Source organism: Dasypus novemcinctus, chromosome 11, assembly GCF_030445035.2.
Source record: "Dasypus novemcinctus isolate mDasNov1 chromosome 11, mDasNov1.1.hap2, whole genome shotgun sequence".
NCBI lineage: Eukaryota > Metazoa > Chordata > Mammalia > Cingulata > Dasypodidae > Dasypus > Dasypus novemcinctus.
Window position 1 is genome coordinate 1,561,320 of NC_080683.1, and position 10,814 is coordinate 1,572,133.

Genomic DNA, 10,814 nt, shown 5'->3' on the forward strand with positions numbered 1-10,814 from the left:
GAAACCACATCATTGGTCCCCCTTCTCTTACATCCCTGAGGTGAATATACTTCTTTTCAAGAAGAAGAGGTAGAGATTGATCAGGTATGCCACCACAAGACCAAAAGTTCTGCAGTGACCATTTCCTCTTCCATTTAATCCAGAATTTTTGGCACCTAGTAACCTGTCCAGGGAAGAAAATCCAGCCCAGAATATAGTCTATTATCATCCATCTGTACTAAAAATTTTGTAGTCCCAGGGATAGCCAGAAGAATTCTCATACCTTGGTGTTTTGTCTCCCCTTTCCTGTTTGTATTAAGTTCCACTAGAGAGGGACACCTGAGGGTAGCATCACATCCAGGTTGGTATTTTTCTAATACTACTATAGCCCAAATCACAAAAACTCTTGGGGAGTGTTCTCCAGTGGGTAAAAGAAAAAAGCATTTTGGTATACTGAGATAAGGATTCTTCAGATATAGCTTAATCAGGTGATTACCTGGTCCTCCATTTCCTCTAAACTCAGTATTTCCCAAACTATGCTACAATACTGTGTGTCCCTTCTCCTGGAGAATTGTGTTTAATGTCCACATAGCTTTAGTTAGGTGGGGTACTAGCAGATAAGATGTCCTTCCTGATGGTCTTTATGTGGTTGTTTGAGTCTTTCCAAAATTCCTTTGCCCAATTGGTTGGTGTTACTAGAAAGCATGAAAGGTCTATCTTATACCATAGGAGTGTGCCCTTTATCAGTTTGATTGTGCTGTAAATGAGGTATCTTGATCTGATTGGTGTCCACTTGGGTATCCAAACACTTGGCACAAGTATTTTTCCCAGCATTCACATGATTCACAAGTATTGCTGCCCCATATCTGGAAGTTATGCCTAAGATAATGAAACACCACCAAAACTCAGGACTAAGGGGAAACTGTCTTATGTGTTTGAACTGTGACACTTGTGCGGTGCCTAAGCACTGGTTGATGAGACCCATCTCACCATGTTGGACTCATTGGTAGGAATCACATGACTGTGTGCATCTTTGATTTCTGCTTCCTTTGCAGATGCTTTGATCCACTCTTGCATCCAAGATGGGATTTCCTGTCCTTTCAGGAAAGGATCCAGCAGATAGTCATGTCAACCTATAGGCACCTTCTTTGTCAACATGGGAATTCCATTCATATTCCTCTTTAAATGACCCTTTGCCTTGGACATCAACATGGATGAAGAATAGATCTTCCAGGCTTAAAAGCTGAATCCCCAACACCTGTCCCCATTTAGGGGAGCCACTAATATTCTAACCATTGATTTTTCCAGTCACAGAACCATATGGCCAAGTTATTTGCAACTGCCCTTGAATCTGTACATACATAGCTGGAAGTGATGACTGGAGTGGTCTGCACAGCCATCCCCATTGCACAGAGTTTGGCCCAATGGGCAGAACAAACTTATCTAGCCTCAATCAATCTGTGACTGTCCTTTGGATAGATGGCTGCAATAGCCCACCAGATTCCTCAGCTTTGAGATTTGTAAATATGTCTATGAACTGAGTCATACCATCATCTGGAACATCTTCAAGCTTGGGGCACCAGTTAGCTGAAGGAGGGGCAGCAGCCCCTGCAGGTCATACAGTCCAGTTCAGCAACCAGACTATTTGTTCTTTGAGTTAGCTAGCTCACTGAGGTGCCACCAGGCTCAGTCTCAGTATAGCATTTTTATTTAATGATGGTGCTATGGATAGTACTGGTCTTAAAATCACATATGACTCTAGAGTTAATGTAAAAGCATGCCAGTCTTCAGTATGGGCTGCCTGGGACTGCAGGGTCAAAGGCAATACCTCAGTGCTTAATCTGTCATAATATATTGTCAGTACCCAGGCTCCTTAGGCAATTTTCTGGCTATACTGGACTGCTAAATTGTGATAGGGTGGTTTTTAACCCTCACGCCTGAACCAAGTCTTAGACCAAAAAAGTCCTTTTCCCTGCCTGTGAGATGGTATTTTTTCGTTAATCAACCCACTGGTTTCTGGCCATGAAAATGGTGTGAGAGAGATGATATGCCACATGGGTATGACCCCAATTTCTCCAATGCAGGGAGGTGTGCCACCTCAGGCAACTTTGATTTTCCCAGGCACAGGCAGACAAAATATCAATAGGTGTGAACCATTGTCAGATGCCTGAAGACCCCATGTGCAAGCACATGCAACTTGCCAGCCATGGGTCAGCATCTCTTCTCCAGTGTTCCCCAGTGCCCATGATTTTCTCATTCCTTTTGGGGGGCCTATAATTACTGTCACTCAGACACCTCTAAGGGCTAAATGAAGGTTTGGATTCCCCACTATTCTTTCACCCAAAGAGGAACATAGGACCCCTGATCCATTGGCAAAGACCATGAAAACTTGGCCCCACCCTTAATCATTTTTCTTAAATAGAATAAGATTGTAGTTCAGTCAAGGGTACTCATTCTCCCTATCCAATACACATCAGGCCCATAATGAGAATTCTCCCCCTCACTGTTCTGATTGGGGCACGGGTAACTTTTTCAAGTTTTGCTTCCAGTTTCTCTGACTACATTCAGAACCTCAGAGGGCAGCAATGTGGGACTCTATATCTTCCCAGTTTTCTGAGCGACCTTCCTCCTGTTCCTTTATTGCTCCAAAAAAAGTCTTAACCCCTAACATAGAAAGATACTCTTACTCCCATAATGTTGTGGGAGCCCTTCCTTAGGAATCCAATCAATTCCTACTTTATGACATGTACAGGTTTATGAAACATTCTCCAGGTGTATTACTTTTTTTAAATTTATTGAAGCTTGTCACTCAGACATGAACATACATGAACAATAAATGTATAGTAATAGTTGTGAACTTACAAAACAAACATATATAACATCATAGAGGGCTCTCATACCTCACACTATCAGCAATATCTTGCACTGTTGTTAAACATTTTTAACTATTGATTAAAGACCATCCTCAAAATATTACTGCTAACCAAAGTATTTTCCCACCAACACACACTATTATTATTGTTTTATATCATTTATATATGAACATGCATAAACCATAAGTGTATAGTAAAAGTTGTGAATGTACAAAGCAAACATGCATAACATCATACAGGGGCCACGTACATCAACCCTCCATTACCACATTACATTGTCATGAGACATTTGGTACAAATTATAAAAGAATATTGTCAAAGTCTTACTACTAAATATAGTCCTTATCTTACACTTTGGTTTTTTTTTCCCCAACCCAATGTATTTTTAAAATACATTTTTATGAAAGAAGTTGTAAACTTACAAAACAATCACACACATGTGAAGAATTCCCAAACAACTCCCCTCTATCACACCACACCATGGTGGAACATTTATTACAGGTTATGAAATAATATCATACAATTATTACCAGATCCATAGTGTACATTTGGCACACTTTTTCCATACTCCCTCATTATCAACACAGTACATCTTTGGCATAGATGAATATTACATTATTACTGTTAACCATAGTCCATAGGCCACTCCAGTTGTATTTTTCCCATGCTTCTCCTCATTTCCACCACCCTCCAATAGTGATGTAATTTGCTTTAGCTAACAAAGGACACTCTTGCATCTGTACCATCAAACACAATTCTTGTCCATCTCTTCATTTACTGTGCTATTCAGTCCCTAGATTATTCTCTAGCATTCTGTCAATTGGCATTTACATCCCTAAGATGACTATTTTCAGCCATATCTCCCTTTATATACCAGCTGATATTCACTATAACGTGTTACCACCAACTCTGCACATTTCCACACGTTTACTGGAAAGTTAAAGTTTCTACATATACAAAAAATCAGTAGCCCATCTCAGTCCTCCTCTTATCTACTTAATAATCCACCACCTATCACCAGGTCTAGGGAAGATATTTTCCTTCATTTTCTTCCAGAAGCTTTATGGTTCTTGGTGTTATATTTAGGTTTTTGATCCATTTTGACTTAATTTTTGGATAAGGTGTAAGATATAATCCTCTATTTTTCTTTTGGCTATAGATATCCAGTTCTCTCAGCACCATTTGTTGAATGAACTGTTCTGCCTGAGCTGGGTGGATTTGACAGGCTAGTCAAAAATCGTTGACCATGATGTGAGGGTCTGTTCCTAAACCATCAATTTGGTTCCATTGGTTTATGTGTGTGTCTTCATGCTAATACCATGCTTTTTTAACAACTACAGCTAGGTAATATGATTTAAAGTCTGGAAATGAGAGTCCTCCAACTTTGCTTTTCCTTTTAAGATGTTTCCGGCTATTCAAGGCCCTTTACCTTTCCAAATAAATATGATAATCATGTTTTCCATTTATTTTTAAAATGCTGTTGGAATTTTTATCAGTATTGCATTGAATCTGTATATCAATTTGAGTAGAATTAACATCTTAATGATGTTTTTTCTTCCAATCTGTGAGTATGGAATGCACTTCCAATTATTTTGACCTTTTTTGATTTTTAAAAAAATTGAGTGGTAGTTTTCTGAATAAAAATACTTTACTTCACAGGTTGTTTATTCCTGAATATTTGGATTTTATCTGCCATATTTTACTTCCACCACTCTTTTGACACTTTTAGTTACTTTTACTGATACAATCTTCTTTTCTAGACTCTCTTCCAGGAGTCTCCTGTCTTTTCTTTTCAGGCTGTAGCATACCATTGAGTAGTTCTTGCAAATCTGGTCTCTTGATTACAAACTCTCAGTTTCTGCTTATCTGTGAATATTCTAAACTTGCCCTCATTTTTCATAGACAGTCTTACTGTATAGAAGATTCTTGGCTGTAAGTTTTTCTCTTGCAGAATCTTAAATACATCATACCACTGTCTTCTTGTCTCTGTGGTTTCTGGTGAGAAACCAGCACTTAATCTTATTGGATATCCCTTATATGTTATGCATGGCTTTTTTCTTTCTGCTCTCAGAATTCTCTCTTTGTCTTTGGCATTTGATATTCTGATTAGTATGCATCTCAGAGTTGGATCTATTCAGATTTTTTTTTTGGATGGGAGTATGCTATGCTTCTTGGACATGCATATCTATGTCTTCCATTAGGGTTGGGAAATTTTCTACCATTATTTCTTCAAATATTCCTTATGCCCCTTTTTCTTTCTCTTCTCTTCTCTTTCAGGGGCACTCATGACATGTATGTTTGCACATCTCTTGCTGTCTTTTAGTTCCCTGAGACCTTGTTTAATTTTTTCCATTATTTTCTTCATTTGTTCTTTTGTATGTTCACTTTCAGAGGCCACTTCTTCAAGCTCACAGTCCTTTCTTCTGCCTCCACAGATCTGCTATTATATGACTCGAATGTGTTTTAAATTTCATTTATTGTGTCTTTCAACCCCATAAGATCTGCTATTTTTCTATATATGCTTTCAAATTCTTCTTTGTGTTCATCTATTATCTTCTTAATATCCTTAATCTCTTTAGCCATCTCATTGGATTTATTAAGTAGATTTGTTTGAACATCTATGATTAGTTGTCTCAACTCCTTTATGTTATCTGGAAGCTTATCTTGTTCCTTTAACTGGGCCATATCTTTCTGTTTCTTGGTGTGGATTATAACTTTTTGTTGGTGTTTTGGCATCTGGCTTACTAGAGTATTTATACTGGGTGCAGCTTTTCTCTTTAATTTATGGCTTTCTGCTCTTTCTCCATTATTTGTTGTGTAGTAGGAGCCAATGATGTTGTTGGGTCTATAAGCTGAGGAAACTCAAGCTGCCCTCATTGTCCAGGGACCAATGAAGTTTCTCCCAACTTTCTCCTTTGCCAGGGGTAGGGACAGAGCTACAGCTGTGTGGCATAATACAAGTTGTATAGGCCTAGGATGTGGTTGTCCAGAGAGACTGATAATGCTTCATGCCTCTTTCTCCCCTGCCTGGTGTGGGGATAGAGCTATAGGTGTGGGCAGCAATCTATGCAACGTGGGTCCAAGATGACTGCAGTTGCCCTGGTAGACTTTCAGTTAATTCAGTCTGGGGCAGCCAAGTGTACCTGTCGTTAACTGTATAGGCTGGTACAGGGCCTGCCAGTTTCCTCCCTGCCAGAGGTGGGGCTAAAATCTAGATTGTGCCTGAAGGCCAATCTGGGTGGAAGAAACCAGTCTCTACCATCACTGTGATTTTCAGTTAGCCTGACTTCCCCTCATGCTGGTTGTGGAGTCAAAATGGTTGCTATTGGCCTCTTTCTGACTTGGACAAGTTCAGATACACATATTTGGACATGCTTGGACAAGTTCAGATATATATATCTTAGGATATGCTTTTAGCCAGTCAAATTTACTAATCAATATCTGACATTAGTGGCCAACCATCTCTTCCTCCATCCCTTGTTTTTGGGAAATGGAGCTTCCAATTAAACCACAGAATAATTCCTGGGGTGGCTTGCACTGCCAAAGTAGGATGATCACTGGCCTCAAGGGTGTGGTCTGGTTTCTCAGAGAGGCAGGTTCAGGTCCCCCCATCTGCCTTTCTGCTGGAGGTGGAGCTGGGGCCTATGCAAGAGTTTCAACCTGATCTGGATGGAAATTAACTAGTCTCTACAGCACAGTGATTTTCAGTCCATCCCACTTCCCTTCATGCTAGGCATGGGATTTAAGATGGTGACTGTTGGCCTTTTTCTGGTTTGTTCAAACTTTAGCTGTTCTTACAATTATATTTTAGCCAACAAATTTACTAATCTGTAGGTAAAGTTGGTGCCCAACCATCTCTTTGTTCTCCATTTTTGGGAAATGGGACTTCCAATTCCAACCATGGAGTAGCTACTCAGGTACCTCGTGCTTCCTGTGGAAGATGGGCACCTGCCTCTATGGTGTGGAGTGCTCTACTTGTGGATCCTCTCTGCAGAAAAGCAGTCTTCTCCTTCCATTCTTTTAGACATGTTGCAGGATGCTCTTCTGGTCTGCTAGAGCCCCCAACAGGTGCATTAGATAGCTCTGGGTTATTACCTGACTAGGAGCTCCTGACTCTAGGAGCTGACTCTAGGAGCTCCATTCTCTGCCATCACTGTGCTGGTTGTCCAGGTGTATTTCTTTTTGATATATCTCCTACACTAGGGAAAACCACTCTCATAGTCCCAGCAGCCAGGACTAAAAGCAATTGAGCTGTTTATATCTATCTCTATCTTGTAGGTTGTCCTGTTTGTTGGAGGCAAAAACAACTTGGAGCAGAGGGTCAGTTGTTAACTTCCCAGACTGCAACACTTGGCTGTAGACAACTTTCTCTGCAATGTACCCTCACAGAACAGATGTACCAACCAAACCACATCCTCCTCCTCTGGCTTCTGCCAATATCTTTAACTTCTGTATTTCAGTCTCAGAAAAAGTTCTTAATTCAATATTTGGTTTTCAGAAATGCCTATGATAGTGTGGGTTGAATGAAAATATGTCTGACCTGAGGCACACAAAGAGACTAGATGTGGCAGAGGTGCCAGCACAGGGACCCCAGATACTTCTTGAGTCATTTGAAACCCTGGAGACACTGTGGGAGTCTGCAAGTAGTGGTAGAGATTACAGGCAACCATAAACCAGGGTATAGTTTCCTTACTCTTCCTGAAACCCACTTCTCTTATCTCTCTCCTTCTTTATACCACCAATTTATCTCTCTTACTTACATCCCACTACATCCCATTTGATCTCTGTGTCCAGAGAGGCCAGCTCCTCAGTCAGCCAACAATTCCATGGGGGAGCTGACACCACTCTGGGAGGAATGAACTGACCATTTATTTTATTTTATTTTTATCTTTTATTTATTTCTCTCCCCTTCCCTGCCCCTCTCCCAGTTGTTTGCTCTCTGTGTCCATTTGCTGTGTGTTCTTCTTTGTCTGCTTTGTATTCTTGTCAGTGGCACCTGGAATCTGCATCTCTTTTTGTTGCATCTTGCTGCCATCAGCTCTTTCCATGTGTGCGGCACCATTCCTGGGCAGGCTGCACTTTTTTCACGCTGGGTGACTCTCCTTATGAGGCACAGTCCTTGCACATGGGGCTCCCTCATGTGGGGGACACCATTTCTTATGACTCCACAATGGCATGGTGTGATTTTGGTAATTCAACTGACCACACCAAACTCTAAGTCAGAAAGTGAGACACCTAAAGAGATGTCAACCCACTCAAGGTAGGTGTTGGTGTCACCAACAGAAGTGTGTCTCACACAGCACTGGATGGAACAATGTTTTCCTCCCACAGGGAAAACACAGAGCAAGGTTTGCTTCACTAATGGGCATAGGGCCCCCACAATCAATGGATCTAAATGCTTGGCTGATGCACAGAGATATTTTAAATGCAGCACTCCTCTTCATGTTTAGACTGTCCTAAAAGAGGAACCTGGCTCCCTCCATGGAAAAGGCAGATATATGATGAGGGTGGGAGCTGGATGTCATGAAATATACTATTCAGAATCAGACTGTCTCCAGTGAATATTTAACAATGCGCAGAGCAACTCCTCATCTACTAGGAAATTTTTTCTCACCAGTCTGCCACACCTGGTCCTGATCACAGGATATATTTTTGGGTACCAGTAACAGGTAACCAGCCATGCTAAGTTTCCCCACACTGCAGTATATTACAGTTCTTTCAAGTTAGGCAAAAGGATGGCTATTCTCTGATGTCTTTTCCAGAATATGAGGTAAGCAGATTCCTGACTGTGAGGAATGTTGTCTTTAGGTAGTGGGAGGTCAATAAAAGCTTCTAACACCTGTTGAAGATATCACTGAGAATGTGCCATTAATTCCCCACAGTAGTGAAAAAATCTTGCTTGACTATCTTTTTTTTTCTCTTTATTCCCCCCCTCTCTTGCTGCTTGCTTGCTGTCTGCTCTCTGTGTCCATTTGCTGTTTGTTTTTCTGTGTGTCTGTATTTATTTTTATTTTATCCCTCCCCTCCCTTGTGGCTTGCTTGTTGTCTGTTCTCTGTGTCCATTCACTGTACAGTCTTCTGCGTTTTTACTGGTCTCCCTTTTTATTGTGTCAACTTGCTGAGTCATCTGTCCATGGCATTTGCAGGCCATTGGTACTCCACAGTGTCTGTGTGCCAGGTGGCACTCCATGGCACTTGTAGGCTGGCAGCTCTCCATGGCATGAGGGTGAGCCTACCTTTACAAGGAGGCCCCAGGACATGAACCCAGGGCCTCCGATATGGTAAATGGGAGCCCAACTGATTGAGCCACAGCAGCTTCCCTTGACTATTTTTTCTCTATTTTTTAATGTTACATTCAAAAATATAAAAGGCCCCCATATATCCCCACCCCCCTCACCCCACTCCTCCCACATCAACAACCTCTTTCATCTTCATGGCACTTTCATTGCATTTGGTAAATACATTTTGAAGCACTGCTGCTCCACATGGATAATGGTTTACATTGTAGTTTACACTCTACCCCAGTCCATCCAGTGGGCCATGGCAGACATATAATGTCCAGCGTCTGTCCCTGCAGTACCACATAGGACGACTTCAAGTCCTGAAAATGTCCCCACATCATATCTCTTCTTCCCTCTCCCTACCCTCAGCTGCTACCATGGCCACTTTCTCCATATCAGTGCTACAATTTCTTCCATTACTAATCACAATAGTTCCATAGTAGAATATCAGTAAGTCCATTCTAATCCATACTTTATTCCTCCATCCTGTGGACCCTGGAATGGTTATGTACTCTCCACCTCTATATTGAGAGGGAAGCTTAGGTTCCACATGGATGAAGGATGCAATTCTCCTGCTTGCAGTTGTAGGCACTCTTGGCTCCCTAGTGTGGTGTTTGATCTTCTTCATCTCCCTGTTAGCTGGCTGGGGTAAGTCCAAGAAACCAAAGGGTAGAAGTTGCAAGTCTGCTAAGGCTCAGGGCTTGGAGGACAAATGAGTTTATATGGCTATGAGTCTCTGAAAAGATTTGGGAGGTCATCAGAGGGGTCATGCTTATGCATGCCTCAGCAGGGTCCCAGAGATACAACCCCAGGTAGTTTCTCCTGGGAGCTACAGAAACCCACATGTTTTTTGGTCATAGCAGATGGCTCTGGAATTCAGTGCCATGTCATTTGGCCCTACTTTGGAGTTTGTATACCTGAGTGTGATGGAGTTGGACTCAGATATGAACTTTCCACACACTCCTTCTGTGACTTTTACCGAACCTGTGGTTGGCATTGGGGTTGGTGTATAGTCAGGAGACCTGAATCTTCGGACTGTCCCTTGACTATTTGGATCATCTCTAGTGAGCTATAATTTCACCTGACAGTGTAGAGCTCAGTGTCATAAGGACAAATGGAATATTTTGGGCCAAGACAGTCCCAGGGAGTCAGATAATTTAGCTAAATTTAATTTTAATAGCTCATTGATTTTTCCCATTTTATCAAAGATTGCACATGGAATGGATCTTTTGCAGGATGGGAAACACTTGACACAGTGTTTATTGGCTGAGAATGCTCTAGCCAATGCACCCAACTGAAGTGTTTGTGACCTATCCAGGAAATAAGTTCCAAGGTCACTTGAGATTTCAGTGGGTACTCCCAATATTGGAGAAACTTTTTATACTTTTTTTCCTACAGTTGTAGTATCCATTTGGGGAACTGGAATCAGTCCATTCAGTGAGCTGGTAAACCATGATTCATATATAATTATAACCCATTGAAAGCAGAAGTTATTAAAGTTCATCTGCCAATGTTCAAATGGCACAGTGATGGAGGCAGTGGCATGTTAGGTAATAAATACTTAATGGGTTTGCCTGGATTATAAGCCTGACATGTCTGGTGTTGATTATATAATATATTTTCTCTTTTTTAAAAATGTTACATTAAAAAATATGAAGTCCTCATATACTCCCACCCCCCT